The sequence below is a fragment of the Anser brachyrhynchus genome (assembly GCF_964034855.1).
Source record: "Anser brachyrhynchus genome assembly, chromosome: 11".
In the NCBI taxonomy this organism is placed as follows: domain Eukaryota; kingdom Metazoa; phylum Chordata; class Aves; order Anseriformes; family Anatidae; genus Anser; species Anser brachyrhynchus.
In genome coordinates this window covers 10,380,715-10,402,691 of record NC_137706.1, presented here as the reverse complement: position 1 = coordinate 10,402,691, position 21,977 = coordinate 10,380,715, and the positions used below count along the sequence as shown (strand labels likewise).

General features: G+C 50.2%; 1 protein-coding gene across 5 annotated transcripts in view; it reads left to right on the top strand.

Annotated features, from left to right (window-relative positions):
- Positions 1 to 21,977, top strand: part of LOC308200867 (uncharacterized protein) — a 104,802-nt gene that overhangs the window by 32,884 nt on the left and 49,941 nt on the right. For all 5 annotated transcript variants that reach the window (XR_013955882.1, XR_013955883.1, XR_013955884.1 and 2 more), the window contains one exon: positions 14,163 to 14,321. The gene's annotated coding sequence lies outside the window, so the exon portion shown is untranslated. The remainder of the gene's footprint in view (positions 1 to 14,162; positions 14,322 to 21,977) is intronic.

Here is a 21,977-nt window from a genome sequence, read left to right as displayed (position 1 = left end):
CGCCTGTCATCATCAATCCGTTTGCAGTCCTGTCTCCGGGTTCCACTTCGCAGAGTGTCCCGAAGGATGCGCCGGGTCAGCAGCAGAGGCCGTGGCTCCAGCCTTGTTAGGGCCCTTCCCGTCTGGTTTGCAGCCTTTTGTCCAACAACTCAGGGCTGTTTTCCCCTGGCTGTGTGGCACCAAATGCTCCCGCTGCCTGCGTGCCATCTTTCCAATGCATCTGCAGGGAGGAGAGCTGTGATAAGAGGATGAGTGGCAGGGAAGGGCTGCCAGCTCTCCCTGGGGAGTGAGTCTGGAGCTGTGAATCCCAGAGGAAGAGAAGTGTCTCCCTGCAGTAAGGTGCATAACCCCCGGACAGCAGCAAGAGGTCTCCTGCCTTTTCCTGGGAGCTGACATAGGTGATGTCCACCTCGGTGCATGGCGCTGGTCACTGTGGTCCCCGCCACGAAGCACATCGCTCTCCCCACGTGCTGCAGCAGGTGTTTCCATCCTGGGTCTGAAACAATTCATGGTTTCACATCGAAGGCTGCAGTCAGCTGGAGAAAGAAGGCACCATCCTAAATAGCTCCCGTCCCCTCCTCTTGCACCCCCAGCAGGTTATAACCCCCTCAGACCTGGCAGCAGTCATTCCTCAGTCAGGTGAGCCATCACGTGTTGGCTTTGGAGCTTTGATTTTGAATTTTTTGCTCTGTGTTTTTTTTGTTTCAAAGGTTGTTTTTGTTTCTCTGCTGGCTGTTCAGATGCTGTTGTCTCTTGATGGTGCTGGGTTGCCTCACAGACCCCTGTACCCTGCTCAGGGAAACCCTCTGCAGTCTCCATCAGAGCAGCAGTCACAGTGAACACACCAGGCTTTTCTCTTCCCAAATCTCGTGACTGCTTCTGTGATGGCTCACTCCCAGCCTGCTGTCATGCACTGTCGCTGCCTGGTGATGCACCGAGACCTGCTGTTACTCCAGAAGGGGGCTTTTACTGGCGAAAAACGAGGCTGAACTGAGCTGTCTCCTGGACAGGGAACCACCCTGGTACCATTTGTGAGTCCTGTGACTTCTCACCACTTTACCTTCTGTGAGTGCTGCTGTGAACAGGGATGGGGTTGCCTTCAGCCAGGATCTCTCCCTCTGGCTCTGCAGTCCTGGAGGCAGAGGTGAAATCTGAGCTACTTCTGCCTCGCACAGCTCTACGGAGTTTTGCTTTGCACTGTGATGTGTTGTTTTTTTTCTTCCATCTCCTGAGGCTGTTTCACCCCAGACCCTTTGGAGATGACACTCTCTTTATCTGTGAGCCTTTCACTTATGGGATCAGGCCTGAGTCACCGCTGCTTTGTGCTTTGGTATGGCACTGAGTGAGGTGAGGCAGCCAAGTGGGTGTGAAACACTGCTTGACCCCTCTCCAGCAGAGAAGTAAATAGAGCGGGACAGCCGCGACGTGGACCCAGCGCTTGAAGCAGGACTGAATGGATGCCTCGTGTCCAGCAAAGCTTGCAGCCAGGCGCTTGCTTACTAAGCTCCAAGCGTTGATTTAAGGAGTTTCAAGTTGTCTGACCATGCCTATTAGCGCTTACATGATTCTCTTGCCAAGTAATTGCAAATGTTTCCATTCGTTCTGCGCTTGGCCCAGTTTCTCGTGTTTGTTATCCTAAATGTGCCCAGGACATGACCCTCCCACCCTCCTCGGCACTCATTCCAATTTCATTTAATTTCTGCTTCTTCCTATGAACCACTGTAGCATAAGCACTGTTTAAAGGACAGATAAATAAAGGGAGATGGGGCTTTGCAGTACTCTGACCTCTGTGGGATCGGGTGTGGTGCTTTCAGATCAGGTGGGCCCAAGCAAATGTAAGAACACCCAAAAATGCAAAAGGTGCTGGTGGGGACTGCAGGGGAGCTGGGTGTGTGAGAGGGCTGGAGGCTGCAAAGCAAGGAGGATGCTCGGTGCTAGTGGATTTTTAAGTCACTGTTTATTGCAGTGCTACACAGGAACAAAAAAAGATCAATATTTATTAGTCGTAGAAAGCATAATTTTGCATGAAAAGCATCGATCAGCGTGTCAGCCGAGACAATGTCATTACATCTTCTTTATGATTTGGTCGACATCCCTGTATGAGTAAGGATATCATTGCCCTAGACAGACAGAGCCGGGGGTGCAGGGGGGTGAAGTTTAGCATGGCGCTGCATTTGAGGGGAGCAGAGCAGGGGCTGCAGGGGCTGTGAGGCACGGAAGATGGGATTTTGAAATCCCATCCAGGAGGAATAACCTTGAGTTCAGCCTGCCCGTGGCTGCTTCAGTCAGGTCCTAATTTTTGAGTCTTTTTCCCAGTGAAATAAGCAGCTTGCCAGTTGGGGTCAGAGTGAAATCTCCCCCCAGAGGGTACTATTGCACGGTTATGGGCATTACGGGGTGTTGCTGCCATCCTTTAAGGCAACACAGCGTATGTGGGGAGGATGCCTGTCAGTCCCAGTTCTCCTGCAGACATACTTGTGCATGTGGACTGACCCCAGAATAATCTGACAAGTGAGTAGAGGTGTCCAGTGTCGGGCATGGGCCACGTGCAGCCACCAAAGCCATTTGTTTGACCCGAGCAGCGAGTTCAGCAGCTGGGCAGCCAGTCTGCGTGGGCAGGCTGCTGGGGCACTCGTGGCGTGGGGAGCTGCGGTGTAGCAGCTGGACGCAGAGCCGAAGGGAAGAGGCTTCTGGGCTGCTACCGAAAGCTCTCCTTGCTGTGGGTGCAGTGGTGGTGCAGCAAGATCCCCTTGTGCCTCTGCACAAGAGGTTCAAACCTTGCCGTTAACTGGAGCTCCACAATGGGCACGGAAACAGCAGGCCCTGTGGTTTCGCAGAAAGCCTGAGTCAGGGCTCCTGGGTCAGGGTTCCCAGCAGTGCCGTTGGCTCCCTCAGGGCAAGCCACAAGTCAACCGCACGCGCTGCAATTGCAGAACTTGGCTTCCACTTAGACACCAAAATAATCGGCTCACCAAGCTGGGGGCATGGTTGGCTTTTCGGAAAAGTCCTGCAGCAGAAGTCAGGCTGGGAGCAAGCAGTTCTTCGCGATCCAGCCCCACACCGGATCTGAGCCGGGAAAGTGTGCCCCTGGCTTGGTAAAAAGATCCTGACCAGTTCACAGACTGGTTGTGAGACTTAATCTAGGTGTTTGTAGATAAAAGGTGTCGTCAAATGAAGATGAGTGGCCCTGCCTGGCTGTCTGGATGATGGATGAGGTGCGGTTCCATACAAGCAGAAGGGACCTCCATGTGGATCCTCAGATACAGTTCTTAAGACGGTTGTTCCTGCTTCCACAGCCTGCCTGACCTGGCAGACAGCCCTTTGTTGGCGTGAGAGGCTGTTGAAGAGAGAACAGCCCAGAAGGCTGGGCCCTGTGCGGGACATGAGGGCACAGATTCATCTGCCAATGCTGGGCACCCGCTGGCAGGGAGCTCGGGGGTAAGGCAGGAGCATCAGCGCAGGTAAAACCGAGCCGAGATGTGCACAAGGAAGGGAAGTCACGTCCAGGCGGCTTTCCATGCTAGCCTGGCCGTGCAGCTCCCCGGGCTCCCCCAGGCAACGGAAACGTGCCGGTAACTCTGCTCAGCAGGGAGGCCAGAACGGGTCAGTCGGGGCTTGTGGGCAAGGATGTGCGGGCAGGTCAAGGCAAATCGACCAGTGTGCACGGGTTGTTGCAGTTCCATCCCTGCTCCCGGCCAAGCAGAGTCTTTCCTTGTTGGGTTGAAAGAGTGAATTTCATGGAATCGTAGAATATCCGAGTTGGAAGGGACGCACAACGATCACATTTCAGTCCTGCTTTTGCCTTGCCAGCTGCGGCGCTCAGAGCAGGCAGCTTTACTGCATGGTATCTGAGCAAAAGAACCATTAATTTTGTATTAGGACATAAAAACTGTTTGAGCTGAACAGACCGATGGTCCTTCCAGCCCGGTATCCTGTCTCCACCAGAAGCCAAGGCCGGATGCCTTAAAGGAAGGCATAAAAATCCCATAATGCCCATAACTGTGCAATACTACCCTATGGGGGGAGATTTCCCCCTGACCCCAGCTGGCAAGCAGCTTATACCCTGAAGCAGGAGAATCAATAGCTGTTATGATTTTCATTTGAGCTACTGTCGCTGCGGATGCTGTTCTTATTCACATAAATGTCTGATCCTGTTGTGAAACTCTCTAATGCTGTTTGTTATACTGCTTTTTTTGATATCCTGGCGAGGAGCTGATGTTCTCAGGTCTGGCATTCATGGTATGTCCTCGGTGGCCTGCTGCAGACAGGGGATCCAGAAGCTTAGCCCCTTGGCCACCACCCCAGCATGTTCATTTCCCCTCCCTCCCGCTCTTTATTTTGTACTGATGTTCCCCATGGCCCAGCCATAGAGTGACCATGATGGGGAGAAGAATTACTGGCCAGTCCCATGTCTGTGTTGATTTTTGGCTGAGGCACTGCCCTACAAGTAGGGTGTACCAAAGGTAAATTTCTTTGCCTCTGGAATATTTGCAGGATATTTCTTAGAGAGGGATTGTGGGGCTAATTGCGGATGGGTTGATCTTTAGTGGGCTGTAACCTCCTCACAGCTACTGCAGGTGATGGAAGCACTTTCTTGTCTGGCAGTGCGCTGTCACTTCTTTTCTCCTTGCACATTCCTGCCAAGCCTCCTGCTGCTAGTGCTGGGCGAAGCCTGCTGCGCAGCTCGGAGTATTGTCAGCAGCTGGCCACCAGGACCGGGGCTCACTGCAACGTGTGGGAGAAGACCTTGACGTGACTTCAACTCTAAATGAGAACTTCTGGTTACGTTTTCACTAAGTAAGTAAGTTCACTACGCCAACTAGCCACCTTTAGGGTGAGATGTCCAGCCCAGAGACTGCTCTTCCACTTGCCTGCCTTCTCCCAGCCCCTGCCAGCCCTGAGCATGGGAGAAGCTAAAAAGAAGGCTACCCAGGAAGGAGCGGCAGAGGTGTGTTTGCCTGCTAGCAAAATAGGAGAGGGGAATGAAGGCAGGAGAGCAGGTCTCGTCATGTAGAACGGGGAGGAGGTGACACAGCCCGTGATAATTGGACCATTAAATCTAGCAAAGGCACCGACACTTACACAACGTGGCTCAGGGAAACAAGTGTTCTGTAGTAACAATAACTCTTCAATAGCAAGCAATAATAAGTAGCTGCAGTCATTTTTCTGCTGATACAGTGCTTAATCCTGTTGTTCACACTCCGGGTCAAATTGTCCTCGAAGCACCGTGCAAGGGCCGGGTAGGTTTGCAGAGATGTTCAGGCAGGACTCAGAAGAAGCTGTGGCTCAGAGATCGGTTGCACTTTGCAAATGCCTCTCAAATGTCCGCGTTTGCGTCCTGTGCCTCCTCTCTTCCACCTCCAGAAATCTCTGCATCGGAGAGAACCATTCCAGTCCCCGAGGTCAACCCCCCCGTATGCAGTGAGTCACCAGCTACAAAGAATAGCCAGGACTGCCTGAGACAGTTGGCTGTCAAAATTGGTTTAAAAAAACGTGGAGGTTAAAAATCTGGCTTTAACCCTTATTTTTTTGTAGATCTGGGGGGCAGGGCTTTCATCCTTGATCTGCTTTCTCAGATTTTCATCTGTGGGAGCTGAGTGCCATTTTTGCACTAACAAAAGTGGTATTTTGGCTGTTGAGGCAGGGCCCCAGAAGCTGGGGACTGGAGAACACCATCCTGAAAACACCACCCTGTAAACACCACCCTGTTCCTGAAAGCTTCACAGTAAAGTGCAAGCTGTTGGCAGTCCGGGGCTTCCAGGGCCGCTACCCATCTGGACAATGTCTTTTTTTCATTATTAATCCACCAGCTCTAGTCCCAGAGTTTATCAGACCCCGCTGGACTGTTACATGTACTGTAAGGTACGGGTGCAAAGTTGACCAAGGCTGCTTAGATCTGCTGCTGAGCTCGTGGTGCTGGGTGGGGAGGGCCCTGGAGCTTGAGGCAGTCTCAAGCTGGGATTAAGAGCAAAGACAGAGAGAATTTACCTCGCCACTTGGGTTTTTCAGCTCTTTTCTAACTAGGTAGAGGACAGAAAGGGAAGAAAGACCCATTTTCAATCCCATGTCTGGCCAGACCTAATGCTGCCAGTATTCTGGCTGTACTGCTGAACTGCAGGCAACTTTGCTGTGCATTGTTTCTGTCTTGGCTCGGTTTGGGCCACCGGGTTGCTGTAGAAAAACAACTTGCAAGTGTTGGCCATGTATTTTATTGGCCTGACAGTTCATTGTGGTAGGAGAGGAGTGCAGCCCTTTGCTGGGCAGGGGCTGAAAGGGGACAGAAGGAGATGTCAGGTTGTGTGACAGGGGTGTTGTGGGACGCCTGGCATGTGGCTGGAGTCTCCTTGATACATGGTGAGCTGGTCACAAAAGGTTCGTTGCTCCCCATACCTCATTTCCTCCCTGGGGCCATCTGAGCTGGTTATGATTTTCAGAGATGTCTAGAAAGGGGAGATGTCTGGGATATGTTTGTTTTCCTCTTCTTTCTCTTTGATGTCTCCCTAATAATGGGAGACTTCTGCAGCTTGGGGTTGACCTTCCCTGCTCGGTCTGGACCGGTGCTCTCCTGGTGAGTAGGGAGTGATGGCAGGGGAGGGCAGGACCTGTGATAACTCAGTCTGGCAGCCCCAGCCCTGTCAGCACCGATATGATGGAATAGTCTTGATTGCTCCAGAGCCCCAAGGGAGTTGATTGCTTCAGTCAGCTCTTCTTTCTGAAAAGGGTTGTCATAAAAAAAAAAAAAAAAAGTAAAAGGTAAGGGAATGTAACTGTACGTAGCCCTGGAAACCTGGAGGAGAGGACAGAAACTGAGATCTAAAAAGGTGTAAGGCAATTTAAGAAAAAAAGGTTGAGGTGATGCAGTCCCTGCAATCAGTGCTGGTGTTAGTGAGTCTGGCCTTGATCCTGTGCTTCCTACTGATGCAAGTCCTGCTCGTGTCTGCGTCTGAAGGGGTTATGCCCTGCTAAAAGGTGTGGAATGGGATCAGGGAGGCCCCAGACATTGCTGAGCTGTGTGCTCAGCCCTGCTGAGGAAGCCCTGAGGAGGAAAGGGGCACGGGCTGCAGGGCAGTGCAGATGGCAGTGTCGTTTGGGCTCGCTGCCCTGGGACACCTGCCTGGACTCGGAGCTTGTCCCTACAGCTGCAGGCAAGTGCTGTCCTCTCCCCCCACAAAGCTCCAGGGACTTGTCGCTCTTCCTTTGGGAGGCTCTGACAGGGCAGAGGCTTGCTAGCAGCCGTGTGGTTTCTTCTTAACAAAGAAATAAAAGAGGGAAAATGGATTTTCCCTCTGCCAAAGATTTACAGACATCTGTCTCATCCCACCCTTTCTCCGAGCGCCCTGCAGCTTCGGGCTCTGCCCCTTAGCAGCTCCGTGGGCTTTGGGCTCCCCGAGTTCAGACCCTGTGGCCCAAGCACAGCACGGAGCATGTTCTGCGGTGGCACCGTGTGAGTTCAGGAAGCTGTTCCTTGTTCTTTCAGCGGTGGTGGTGGTGTCAAGGTACTGTCCTCTTCTCTGCATATGGTTTTCATCAGCCTCCTATTAAGTCATGGCAGCTTGTTAGCAGAGAACACATCCCAGGACACATCAGCTGCTCTTCTACAACGTGCAGTGGCAAGGAGCAGTGGTGTGTTGCAAAAGGGTTATTTCCTCATTATTTCCACATCAGCCTGACGTGATGGCAGGACGCTTTAAGGGGTAGGGAGCACCTTTAGTTGGTGAGCACAGCTCTGTTTCTCTATTTCCTTCCCCAGTGAAGGGGCAGCTTGGTGCTGGAGTTGGCTCCGGCCAAATGTTTTCTGCCACTGGTTCTTACCAGTCCTGTGGCATCCCCAAATGAGGCTCAGGGGATTACAAAGCAGTCAGCTTTTGTTTTAAGCCTGACCTTGGCATCAGGCTGTTAGCATGGCAAGGCAGAGAGATGAGCTAGCTGGCATCCTGCCTGTGTGTGGCAAGGGCTCTTTAAAGCCTCAAAGGACGCATTAGTTTGATGTCAGAGGCTTTGTTTGTGGCATTCCCCGGCACAGTTATCCTCCCTCTGTGTGTGTGTGCGCATGTACACACATTTCCTCCCCGGCTGAACCTCTGATGCTCCCCCATCCCGTGTCCGAAGAGTGCAGCGAGGCGGCGTGGAGAACTCCAGCGAGACAGATGGAGCTGGATCCAGGCCTCTGTGGGGACAGCTGCGGCCCTGACAGTCCCCTCTGGTCATGCACCTGTTAGGAACTATACTTAGCACGGGAAGGCTTTCCAGAAAAGAGGACGCAGGGGAGAAGTGGGGAGGCAGAAGGGCTGGGAATTTGGCCTCCGTCTCTCCAGCAGGTCTCGAAGCTCCGAAATGCCTTTCAGTAACAGCGACCGAAAATGACAATCAGGTGAAAAGCAGGCAGCATCCCGAGGCGTGCTGGCTCTGTTTGGAGACAGCCTGAGCACGTGATGGCTTCATAGGTCCTGGCCGAAGCGCCGGGAAGCCTGGCGTGCTGGTCCTGCCAGGCCCAGAAGGTCGCTCGGTGACTGCCACGTGGGAATCGCGGTCGGTGCCGAGTGAGGCACGTGCTGGGGCCACAGGTGGAGCCTTCGCTGGTGCAAGACTGCATAGACTCCCATGTTCATCACATATCACCCAGGACTGTTGCAGTCCCTCCAGAAATTTAAGCAGCTCCCATTCCTGGAGCACCCAGCACGCTGCCCGCATGCCCGGGCTGCAGCCTGGCTGCGGTGCCATTGTCCCCGCGCGTGTCCACCTACCCGTATGGCTCGCAGACCCATGTGGCACAAGCAGGGGGGAAATCCTCCTCCTCTTGGCACCGAGCAAGGTTCTCCGTGAGGGGATGGGAGGCATTTCAGCTCTTCTGTTTATAAATGAAGAGCCTGGAGCTAGGTGCCTGTGCTCTGATGCTGACTGAATGTGCAATAAGCTTGTCTGCTCCTTGCAGCAGGAGCCGTGCAAGGAGGCGGGCTGAGCTGTGGTATCTCGCCTGAGCAGAGGCAGCAGATCCAGGTAGGCTCAGAGCCCGTGTTTTCTTTCATCTTCCCCTTTGCTGGGTGCCGAGCTGCGTTTTCACCACCCAGCCTCCCTTAGGCACAGGAGGTGCCTGGTGGCCATCTCTGCCACGCCGCTCGCGCAGTGCAGCAGCGGCTGACGCAGAGCGAAACTCTAGCAGCACTTCCGACCCACGGGAGGCTTGGGATGAATGGGAATCCTGCAGCTCTCAAATGCCTCCCGAGCCATCCTGTGGCAGGCCCAGCTCCTGACAGGTGGCACTGCCTCCCTGGAAGGACCCCGTGTCGCCTTCAGCTGCTCTCCCGCTACGCCTACCCGCACGCCCTCCCTAATGCCCGCACGCCGCGCAGGCAGTTAGCGTTGCAGCATTTGTGGCCACCTGGGCTGCTGCTCGGTGTGGGGGATTTGCTGTACTTAACAGAAAAATGCATCAGGAACTTTAAACTGCTCTGTGGATAAATGGGGCTCACTTTTCCGGTCTCTGCAGCTCTCAGCTATCCTCCTCTGCCCTGTTGCTGTGTCCTCTTAGCAAGAAGTTCTCTTTAAAGAGAAAAACTATTGCATTGCTCATAGGAGCCACCAAACACTACGGGTTTCACTCGGCATCTTTCCTGGATGATGTTCTTAGTGTTTTCCCAGCCTCGGGGAAGATCTGAGTGTGAAACCAAGAAAGGAAGAGGGAATCCAGCATATCTTGAGGATAGCCACAGCATCTCCAACTGATAGGATAAATCTGTACAATTCCTGGCTGCTTAATCTGGCTCTCAGTGGCATTGGAACAATGTGCATTAACATCGTTAGCGTGACAGTGCTGCAGTGAGGCAGGGGAGAGCTAACATCCCCGTTTCACTGATGGGGAGGTGAACCCCGGACAGGCTATGGAGCCTCTGCCAGGTGACACAAGGATTCCTTGGGGCGTAGCATCCTCCTCTGGGCATGTGCCAGGGGAGCTGAGCTTCTCTTTCTGGCACGGGCAGGCTCCTGTGGGCTGCAGGCTGGCTCTGGGCAGCAGACAGCATGGGGACACCTTACCACCTCCACCCCGCGCACCCTGCCACTGTCTTTTCTCAGCAGAGGTGTGGGGTCCTCAGGGAACTCCTACATCTTCTTCATTTGGTATCTCCAACCACACAAGTACCTTCGGAGCCAGTGGGAAGGCAGCACTTACCTGCAGGGCTGGCCCATCTGGCATAGATTCCTCCTAGCTTGGCTTTCTACATCACTTTAGGTGCCTAACCTTACAAGCAAGGGAGCTACAGGCCACTGAGACAAGGGAGAGAGACGAGGGGCTCCATGAGCAGCTCCCCAGGCCCAGTGGTCCTGAGCCCTGGCAGCAGGGGTTGCACCCTGCCGGTACTGGTGCCTGCTGTGCCAGCTCCAGCTGTTCCTTATCTCAGTTCCGGAGGTGGATTGAACGGAGGTGGTAAGGTTGGGATAACCACTGGGTAACCTGTACGTTGCTTTACCTCTCTTCATATATGCTATGGAGGCTTTCCTGGAACTAGAGGCACTAGGCAACATAAATTGCTTCTGTCAATGTGCTTTATTGGACTACATCAAAGTAGAATCGATAAAGAGTTTAAAAAAAAAAAAAAAAGCCCCCAAAACAGTCTTGCTAAGCCAGACCAAGTCATAAACAGATTAGAGTGCTGTGGAGGTCAGGTTTCAGCTGGCATTCGTGAAAATAGGGGGGTTCTGGCGTTGTCGGAGGGTGATTCATTGCACTGGAATATTTCAGGGGAGGAGAGCCATACAGGAGCTGCGAACACAATGCTGCAAAGAGAGGGGCTCATTGTGTGCTGGGTTTCTGCCTCCAAGTTCACTCTCGCAGATTTATGCTGATACCACGTATATCAGGAGAAGTTATCTGTTTCTGTTTAACTCGGATGAAAGCCCATGTGTGGTTATTGCATTCTAAGTTTGCTAGAACTTGTTAATAATTTAGAATAATAAAGTCAGTCAAATTAATTCACTTCTAAAATTGAGCTTATTTGCATTGGCTTGTCTTTTTTGTAACAGACCTCTCTGCGGGCATATGTTTGTATAAGCTTTTGTATGTGCTTGTGAGTGTTTGTGTGCATACGTAATTTCCTTCACCATCTTACAACCCAAAGAGGCTGAGCTGGGTTTAAACATTGTACAAGAAAAATAGTTTTCTCCCTGCCTGTGAATATATTCAATGAAGGTTCACCCCAAAGTGAAGCCAAATAGCTAAGAAATAAATCCGCAGGAAAAAAATGGGATTTGTGATGGAAATGCTCCCTTGTCTTAAATTATAGCTAGGCATATGTGAAGCTGAAATGCATGCTGCAGCATCCAGACGGTGCCTCAAGCTGGCCGTGCATTCCCAGAAATAAAGAAAAATACCCCAGCCTACCTGCAAAGTGACCTTTCTCCTAGCACCGACTTGCAGCTCAGAAGCTTTTGTGCTGGAAGAGGCAGGGTAAGATACACGAAGTGACAGATTGCTACTGACGGTGAAAGGCTCTTTCAGCTGCATTTCTCTACAGCCACAGTGATATATCCAGGGGCTTGTTAGAGAACAGCAGCACCAGCCAATAACCCGTTGGTCTAAGCCCTAGAGATAGACCGTATGTCCCACACTCTGTCTCCTAATCACCGAATGTAGAGTGAATTCAGCTGCAGCATCGCCTCTCTCCCTTCTTGTTATATAGGAAAGAAACGCGCCCGTGTATTTATCTGTCTGTGGCAATGCCTGTGTCTATAAATAACAGTGTTTGTGTCTATGCATGCGTGTGTTTGTGCATATTTATGCATGTGTGTGTTCATTGTGGGTGCGGCTGGTTGTAGAGCAGCCTGGAAAATGGAAATCCTTTTGTGCAATTCACGCGTTTTTGGAGGAAAGGAGAGCCAGGAGACCGCGGGTGATGAATTGGCCCTGAACTGTGATGAAATTTTTTTTTTAAGGCAAAACAATTTCAGGGAAAGGGTCTCCAAAAAAGTCCAGTTTCAGGAGGTAACTCAATTGAATTTCTGGTTCCTGGCTGCCTGCCTGGAGGGCCTCTTGTCACTTCTACTTTCTTCCAACAAGGCAGAAGGCGGAATTGACAGCAGCCTTCCCGCCAGGCTGTTAGAGAAGCAGGGAAGCCAGATGCTTTGCCTCCCTCTTCCCTCCCCCTTGTGCGGCCCAAGAGCCAGAGAGTTCAGCTGCTTAACTTTTCCATCTTCGTTCTCCAGTGTTCCTGGTCTGACCCAGCGGGGATCCTGTGGAACGAAATAACGCCTGGTAGTCAGCAGAGTCGGCGTGTGCGCACAGAGGGGTTTGTGGCTGCTGAGGGATAGGGGTGTGCGCGTGTCATACAGCCAAGTGTCATCATGCTTCTGTATACAAAAGTAAAATTATACTTTCATACACAACGGTTATGCAGAGAGACGCGTTGATGAAGATGAGCTGATCTACGAGCCCCTCCCCTGGAGCAAAACCATGGCAAATGGTTGTGTAATGCAATTTCAGAGCTTCCATTGCTGTACTTCTAAACTCAATCTCAACCCGTGCTATTTGTGTAACTGCGAAGAGGTTATGTTATAGGCAATATCTAAAATATTGTTATGATTTCTCCTGCAAGGACAGAATGCTCAGCCCCTCACTTTTCTTCTTCATATAGGGTTATTGCCTTCAGATGGTAAGAAATTTAAGAAGGTTTCAGTTGCTGTTGAATTAACATTTCTATACGCATCATTTAACTAGATAATTTGCTGACTCTAAAATTTCTGTGTAATCAAATTGATTGGCTGTTTGAACATTCCTAAGTGCTATTTGAAATGATGCGGAGAATGGGCCCCTTTCTTTAGATTCAGGGCAGCATCAGGGTGAGGTTATCTCGTGCAGCGTCCTGAGGCCTGACCTGCTGCAAGGCAGGGCTCGTGCATTTCCCAGCACACACAACCTGCAGCGCTTTTGCCCTCCCTCATCTCTGGAGCCTGCTGACTCTGCTGAGGGGCATCCAGACATCTCAGAAGCAGTGAGATGATAGGGTTTTATTAAAGTACATACAGCCCTCTTCTCCTACCAGAGTTTTATTGCCTCTTCGATGCTCAGAAGTTGTAGCCGGTGAGTGCTTGTGCACTCCTTCCTTCCACCTCTGGTCTCTTGTTCTCTCTGCCACCTGCCCTGGGAGGGGAGAATTGCGATGGAGGCAGCTTTCCTCCTCGTTTGGCATGCGTTGCCGCTTGTGCCAACTCAGGCAGGAATGAACATTAGCCTAGGGCAAACCACGAACATTTGTAGCCTGCAGCAAGGCAAAAAAGATTGCCCAGAACAGCCTTTGGAAATATTTTAATTACCCTTGGTGAACTGGCAATCAACTAGCTTGAGGTAAAGATCACAAGTGGAGACAAAATCTAAGGGGAATTTTATGCTTGGAGTCAAATTTCAGCAGCATTTTTGAAGCATTTCTAATTGGTATGGTTTAACAGCCATCACCAAACATCCCCAAATCTAAACAGTTCTGATGTATGTGGAAAGCAAATCACAGTCCTGCAGCTCTACTACAGTATCGTGAGGTGGATGAACACAGGGCTTATAAAAGAGTCTGGGTAGCAGCCTAACCACAGAGGTCTTTCTGAACAGCTTTATAGTCAGAAGAATTTTTTAATGGACTGTTTTAATGGAGTGAATCAAAAATCAGGTTTTATGTTTTGTTTCTGCAGACTTGACAGTGAAAGAAAACTTGTTGGCTTTCAGATCAAATCATCTTTGCCAGCCAAAGCAGTGTCTTCTTCCCTGCTTCTAAGAGGCATGAACTTAAACAATGAGTCTCAGAGTGGGGTGTATCTACAGTCGTAGCTGTGAAGAGAGGTGATTATTCCTCCCTAATAATTCAGTTTCGCATAAGGAAATTATCACACACACAGGGGCGTGCACCTTCCTCTGTTCTGCCAACATGCGCTGCTAGAAAGATTTATTCCAGTAATAAGGTCTTTGCAGTGAAACTTAACAAAAATGAGGGGCCAAGTTTATTAATTATATATTTTACAGTTAATGAAACATAATATTTAACAGAAATAATTGCAGGCATCTGCCTCGATGGCACAACTCATTTTCAGTAATAAACGGTTTGTGTTTCCCTTTGTTGGACTGATCGGTTACAGAGACAAATCCTGCCTTGTGCTAAGCCCTTCTTATCTCTTTTCATTTGCAGGAGATGAAATGTTCTCCTGTTCAATGTACGCGGAAGAGACCAGAGCTGAGCTGCTATCATCGTAACAGTAAAACTACAGCGAGATCTGAATTCTTTGTTCATGTTTCATTGCCTGCTTTGAGGAAAACAGTGATCATGAGATCAGACATCAGCCTTAGGGTGAGTGTAGATACCACCCACGCCAGCTCTACCAACAGACTGCAATCTATATCTGGTTCACTCCGTTCCCGTCTGTCCCTCGCAGCCCCGCTGCAGGCTCTGGTAGACAAGGCTCCCTTGTTGTACAGGGCTCAGGTATTTCACCCCACAGCCTCTTCCATGTCTGCTGAAACGTCATGTAGGAGCACTCGGCACGCTCAGCTCAGCTTGCATTCAGGACTTTTTAAAACCTGCTCATGGATATACATTATCTATCCATGTAGTAACTTGACAGGTTGTCAGAGCATACGCTCCTTTGGTATCTGCTATAAAGGGTGGCTGGGTGTCGTCTTGTGTGCCCTGACATTTGTAGAGCAGGGAGGTTTATTTTGCAGTATCACTGATAATTTCTCTACGCTCCTAACAACTTTCAAGCAGGTTGGCAGATTCTACCTCATCTAGGTGTCCATCTCCCATTATCTTCTGCTACCTGAGGTACCTCAGAGCCTGTGACACTCAGTTGAGTGATTTTTATTCCCTCCACTTGAGGGAAGTATCTTACAAGATTTTACACTGGTCCACTGCGGTTGACTCATGCCACCTATTTTTGAAATGCAGCCAACAAGGTAAGAGAAGATTGAAAAAAAAAATTAACAGCATGCAGATAAAATTAGGACAGAAATTAGAAACAGCAGTCAGGTAAAACATTGTAAACAGACAAACCTGGTGTGCCCACTAAACACAGAGCCATCCTGGGTGACAATGTGGTGTTCCTTCTTTTATTTTTTTCTTTACAAACTGTTGATGCGGTTGGTGGGTTCTCCCTGTGGGGTTCACTGCAAATAAGCTGTGACAGGTGAAGTCATTAGCTCTAATAGCTATGCACACCTCAGGACAACAGTCCTTCATACATAAGAGGTTGATGGGAACTCTTCAAGGAGGTGTTTATCTAATGGCATGCCACAGGGATCAGGGTTAGGTCCAGTCTTCTTCAGTGTCTTCATTAATGAGCTGGAGGAGGGGAAAAACAGCAGGTTAATGACATCTGTGGATGAAACAGAGAGGGAACAATGCAGGGGCCAGGGGAGGTCACTGGCACCAGCCCATCAGAACTGAGTAGAGCTGGGTTGTGTCTGCTGTAGGCTTTCAGTCTGGCTTCATGTTTGCTGATTTTGTAAGTAAAATGTGGAGTCTGGGCAAGCAGGGAGGTGGGTTGGGTATTTGTAAGGGCATCTGTTCAGCCAGAGCATTGGCTACTCTGCTCTGAAACACAGGTTTTCTGCAGATCCATCTTGTAAATATTTAAATGCACGAGTAGCGGATGCAGCAAGTCTGGGTAGAGACTTGTGAGCGTGGAGGGAAATAAAGAGTGTGTGTGAGATGCATGTCTCCTTCTCACGTGTCAGCACTCGCATGTGCACGTCTTCCAATACCTTCCAGACAGATTGTCATCCAAAGAGCTCTGCCAGTCTTTCAGGCATCAATCACACGAGCTCCGCAATAACCCTGCAAGGTCAGGAAGCACTGTCAGGTGGGGAAAAGCCCGCGTCTCTGTGATCCTCAGAGGAGCAATTTGCACCTGAGCAAGGAGAGGTGAGCAGAGGGCAGCAGTGACTCCTGCGAGAGCTCACATTTGCTGCAGTCGGAGCTTCCCTGATTTGCCTAGAGCCAGGGATGGGAGCCAGGTCTGCTGAACCCCTGTTCCCTGCCTTGACCACTAGAAACACTTCCTCCCCACAGAAACCTCACCATGAAACCACCCACAGGAGAACGGCTTTGTTATTTGGCAAGGAGAGCACAGGCTCTGCTCTACCCAATCCGCAGGCACATTTTTGGGGTTGCGTGTTTACTGAAATCTTGGCTTTGCTGGTCTGGAGAGGATAAAAGTTGATTGTTCACCAGCCAGGGGTTGGCGTCTCCCTGCCTGTACGTGTAAATATCTCTGTGCAGCCATACCAGGCCATAGGGAATGTTTGTGGTGCAGCAGCCTGCTAGTGTTAGAAGCCTTGTCTCTCTTCTGCGGTAAACACGTCTCTTGTTACCTGTTCTCACTGAAGCTTTTCTAGCTTCACCTATCCTTGGCCACTTTGGCTTCAGGGCCTCGTGATCGCTGGATTGATTTATTTATCTAATAAGAAAACTTAAAGAACTCCTTGTTTTCCAGAGTGCTCTGTCCCAGGCACTGGCTACCTTGGAGGAGCCAGGTCATGCTGGAGGGAAACAGGGCTGCCGAGTGTGAGCGTCAGCTCTGCCAGCCTTGCTGTTCCTTCTGCCTCTCAGCCTTCTCCCGATACCGCCCTTCTCCTGGATTAACAGGAAAGATTATGTTGCTCTTCAGGATGTCCAGACCTTGCCAGTTCTGTCCCTCAGCATGTGGAACAGATCGTATAAAAGGGAGTTCACGCCCCAGCTCTACGAACAGGACCATATGAGAGTACAGAGAAGACAACAGAAGACCAGGGAGTGGGCCTGCCATCCGTTGCTTCCCCTGTGCAGGTCCTGCTCGGTGTCACAGCACGTGTTTGCTGCTCCATGGACCCACGTCCAAGTGTGGCTGCTCAGCACGTGGCAGATCTCCCAGGGGTGGCCGAGCAGATCTGGGCTCATGGGGCAGAGCAGAGCCTCCCTGCACTGCGCTGCTGGTGTGTCGGGTCCCAGTTTTGGTTCAAAACAGAAGTCGGAGATCGGTGCTCTGGATTCCACCTGCTGCTGCAAATCTGAAGGCAGTCGGCTCCTGGCTGGTGCAGGAAAGTGTTGTCGCACCCCACAGCTTCACACATGCTAGTTACAGGTCTGATGGGACATTTTGCTGCTTCAGGAGACTCAATGTTATTCAGCTTCCTAAAATGCTGCGTTCTGTGATGCCTGTGTGACAGCACTGCTCTGAGCAGAAGTCAGCCTAACTGGTTCATCGCTGATGTTTTCCTGTCTGTTGGTTTTACAGCCAAATAATGAAACCCACTTCCCATCACTCTCTGACCTTGGTTTTGCAGAGTGCTCAGGTGCATCTTAAAGACTTTGTGTTTCAGGAGGCAGGAGGCTGGCACAGCTGCAGCTCAGTGCCTTGAACAGTTCGTTGCATTGAACTGTTCATTTCCCTGAACACGTGGCCCTTCCTTCAGGAGGAAGGCTGTCTCTTCACAGTGTTTCTGTCCATAGAACTGATAACGTTGGGGCTGTTTTACACATCAGCAACAGAATGAAGAAAGCAGAGGCAATCAGGACCCAAAATAATTATGTTTATCATCTGTAATCATCACGCAGGCTCTAACTGCACATAAGCACTTCTAGCTGGCTGCCTGCAAGAACACGGAATGCAGGGAGTATCATTAGAGGATACACTGGCTATTGAAAAGGATACTAGCCAGCTGCTGAACAGGGCAGCAGGGGATTCTCTGGACTGCAAGCACTCCCATTTATTATTACATCTGTAGAAAACGAGGGCATATCCAGTGCTGAACCCTCCTCTGTGTGCATGTGTTAGTGGGTGTTGTTTCCAGAGTCAGGCTGCTGGGGAAGTAACAACCCAGCCCCTTTCTGGCTGACCCTGGGGGTTCAGAAGGTATAATCTGGAAGAGCCTACAGCTGCTCAAGCCCTTCTCCACGAAGGGGATTATTCCAAGGGAGCTCTCTGATGTTTCCCCTTGTGGCTCTGTCTACTCCTCCCTAGGTTCATGCCCTTCTGGAAACACATAACCCCAGGCAAGGTCTTCAGGGCTGAGTTTCCCGCTAGCAGAACTCTTCTCCACCACACTGCTGCACCGGCTGAGGCTGCCGAGCAGAACTGTCCAAGCAACTTCAAGTGATCTCAGTACAGAAAACGCCCCTGAAAACATTTGCTGCGTTCCCAAAGGAGAGCAACAAAAAGCAACATTCTCCCACCCATATCCCTGCAGCTCAGTCCAGTCTCTCCTAGTGCTGCACTGAGAAAGGGCTAAAGAATGTCTTGGCTGAAATGAGCACAGAGAATTGCTGCACTTGGCCGTTTCATGGAAGGTCTTACTGAAAATCTGCTTGAACGTAAAAACCTTAAGGCTGATAGCACAGGAAGAGTTAAAGCCAGATTTTGTATCCGTAGTGGAATTAGTTGGAATCCCATCAAAAGCCTGTGACAGTTCATCTCTTGAGCAAAGCATGTGAGATGCTGCACGTTTACTTATTCTGATGCTCAGGGTTATAAAGTGGCTTTCTAAAACCCTTCTTTTCCATGATGATCTCCAGATGACGATGTAAAATCTGTCCTTGCAGGAGGCCAATCCCGAGGTGTCTGTGTGTGTACAGGAGGGCTATTTCTCATCCTGAGTATCTGTCAATGGGAACTGGTGTTTCTCTTGCAGACACCCCCCTCTGCCAAGAACTCTTCTTTAGCAAGGCTCTTATGAACCTGTAACTTTTTTAAAGAGTCAAACATTGATATAAGTGCACTTCTACCAAAATTCAAATGCAAACCAATCAGCATTTCACAGCAGCACTTTAGTTTTCCTGCAGATTACTTTTCCAGGGGCACCCTCTACTTCTGGCTTACCTACAAGACTCTGGGAATGCTGTCAAGACAGGAGCCGTTCTCCTGCATCTAAAGGGCAACGAGCACAGGGACCGAGCCACATTCTTCTGTTGTGTGGGCACCTCGTGCCAGTGAGCCGGGGAGGAGAGCTGAGCTCTGTGGGGTGCTCTGCGCCTGGAGGAGAGTCCTGCTGTTAACGAGGCAAGTGAGATTCTGCATGCTGTTTCAGGGCCATATACTCCTACAATCATGGGATAATGTTGGGTGAAAGGAGCCTGAGGGAGTCTTCAGTCCGTGCCCCTGCTCAAAGGCAGCTTCAAAGTTAGGTCCGGGTGATCTGGGCCTCCAGAGAGGTTTTGTTATATCTTCAAGGACTCCTATCCGGTGCTTAGCCACCCCCAGTGTGAAAAATGGCTGCATGGATGTTATCCTGGAGCTGAGTGTGAAATCTTTTCTAAAATCTCTGTCTTTTTCTGTGTCTTTAATGCCCAGGAGTTGGAAGGAGGCCAGAACACATCTTGTCATTTCACTTGACAGTATTCATCCAAACTGATTGGCTGTTGGGAGGGCAGGGCAAGCAATGCATGGTTTTCTAGGTCTTGCTTCCCTCTAATCCCAAGCCATCCTCTTACTCATAGCATCTGCACAAAAGAGGAGATTCTTTCCTGACTGTGGCCAAAGAGGACTTGTTCCTTGTGGAACCTCCTTGTGGAGTTGAACAGAGGAGCAGTGAAGTGATACTGACTGTGATCTTGGTGCTACGCCACGCTAATGGCTGTCAAACTTCCTGCACAAATCACAGTGAAAGATTTTGAAGAAGACAAGTAATCAGCTTTGTGGGTGTTCCTCCCTTCCAGAAGTATGAATAAGGAAAAGCACGACAGCGCTTCCTTGAAAATCTGGTGGGTGGACTGGTGCTGTGAGCTGATAGAAGAAGATGGGGGCTGCTTTCTTCATAATGAATGAAAGATGACAGATGGAGGAAGGCAAGGAAAGGCCTTCAGCAGTAATATAATTAACTTCTGAGAACATTGGGATGTTTTTTTTTCCCGATGTGAAGGAAGAGAGGATTTTTGGCTGAGAGTCTTGGGGAAATGGGAACTACAGAGGCAAATATGGTTGGTCCTCAGTCCAACCCAAAGCAAAGACCTTATACCAGCTTCAAAAGCAGCGAGGAAGGGTGGCCTCCCTGGTCTTAGAGAAGGTAGGGTGCGTGGGGCTGGTCCTCCCGCCTCTTAGCTTCATCGCTGGCCTGGAGCTCTTGTTTTGGAAGAGAAGGTGAAGAGCCAGTCCCCCTTCAGACCAGTAATGACTTCACACCCTGACTTTTTCCCCGCAAGCCTTTCCTTTTACACGCTAACAAGTCTGAGCCTACTTCACTGTGCCTTCGGTAATTGTGCTTTTAATTATGCTCTGTGTCTTTGACCATCTGTTGTGCTTTTTTCAGAATCTGTTTCAGTCCTGCTATCCCCTTTGAGATGAAGGGACCACAAGTGCACACACTATCCAAGGTGTGGATGAATCATAGATTTTTCCGTTCTGATCTTTTTTTTCTTTCCAAATGATTCATACCGGTTGATCTGTTTCTTGATGGTTGAGTTGACATTTTCATGGTACCAACAGCTTTATGTATGTGGAAAAACGAGGGCCTACAAAGAGAAGTGAAAACGATATCCGTTGGACAGGAAAAGACAAGATTTTTTGGGAACACTGCAGGAGTCTGAAGGGAGAGGTTACAGTACCTCCCAGCATGGAGCCCACTTGCGAGAGGAGCCAGCACACAGCTGCTGGTGTCAGGAAGATGCTGTAACTTGCTGACAGACATAAGAGCAAGCACGGCAGACCTCTGCTTTGAGCAAGAGTCCAAGGGAGACAAAATTCAAGTCAGGAGAGGGAGCTTGAAAGGCTCCAGCTTGAACAGAGGAAGAGAAGCAAAATGAAAGGTTAATGAGCCAGAGAGCTTGTTAGGAAGATGGAGCAACTGCAAGCTTGGGCTTGAGAGCTGAGGTAGCTGCAGAGTTCAGTGGGTGAGAGGGACAGGCAAGAGGAACACGGCTGGACCAGAGGGCTGAAGACTGCAGGACCAGAGCGGCTGGAGCTGGAGGAAAACCAGAAGGTGACACTTGCAAAAGTTTAGGATAAGGGAATGAAACTATGGTCTGAGGCAACTGTTTGTGTGCTTCTAGCACCTTTTTAGTGTGTATGAGACATATTTTCCCTTCACAGGGAGAGCACAAGTGCACATGGCTTCCTCTTTATCATGTCAGCACTAGCTCTGGCTTCTTTCTGCGGGTGTGCAGGGCTGTTCTAGCCTGTCCTCTGCTGTCAGTGCGATACTGTGCTATCTCAGGCTCTGATACCCAGGAATATCGTGTTCTCAGCAGGATGCCCTCTTTGTCTGTACTCTTTTCCAGTCAGAGCAACCCTCAGTAACCTTCGAGAAGTCTTATTCCAGGATCATCCATTGACCTCTGGCAGCTGCTCCTCATCTTGTCTTCTGAGCATCCTTTACCTTCGACTGCCTTGATGTGATTTCCTCATGCCCTTTTTGACCTCCCTCTGCCCCCTGGGTCTGACAACTTGGTGCTTAGACATCACCCATCATCACTGCTCCCTACACGAGCAATGAGAACCACCTGATCTGCTGCTGGCTGTCTCCTTTCCAGCTCTCTGAGGCCTTTCACCTCCAGCTTCCAAGCACAGGAAGGAGTCATGGTATTTGGCCTCACAGTTATCAGCCCAGCAAAACTGTCCCTTCCTGACCCCTCCAGACAGGATGTCCTGATGCCCATTTCATGGTGTGTTCTGTTTTAGTGGGGTTTTCTTGCTCTTTTGGCAGAGAAGAGCTGCCAGGAGTCTCCAGGAGTGCTGTAAGCTATACACTGATGTGCAAGACCTGCCTCTGTTACCCTTCTGCTCTTGCTGTTTTCTTATGCATGGAGGATGGTGAACAGAGATAGCTCACCAAATTACCTAAGGGGCTTTCTCTCTTATTCCAGTATTCTGCAGGTAGGTTTCTTTCCAATACATCCCCGTACCTGCAGGGTTAGGTGTTAAGCATCAGTCATGTGAGAGGACTATAAATGAGGTTCCTTCAAAAACTAGTTCTGTTTTGCTTTAGGCCGTAATGGGAAAACTGCTGTGTTTCCATTAAATCCCCTTTGTATCAATCT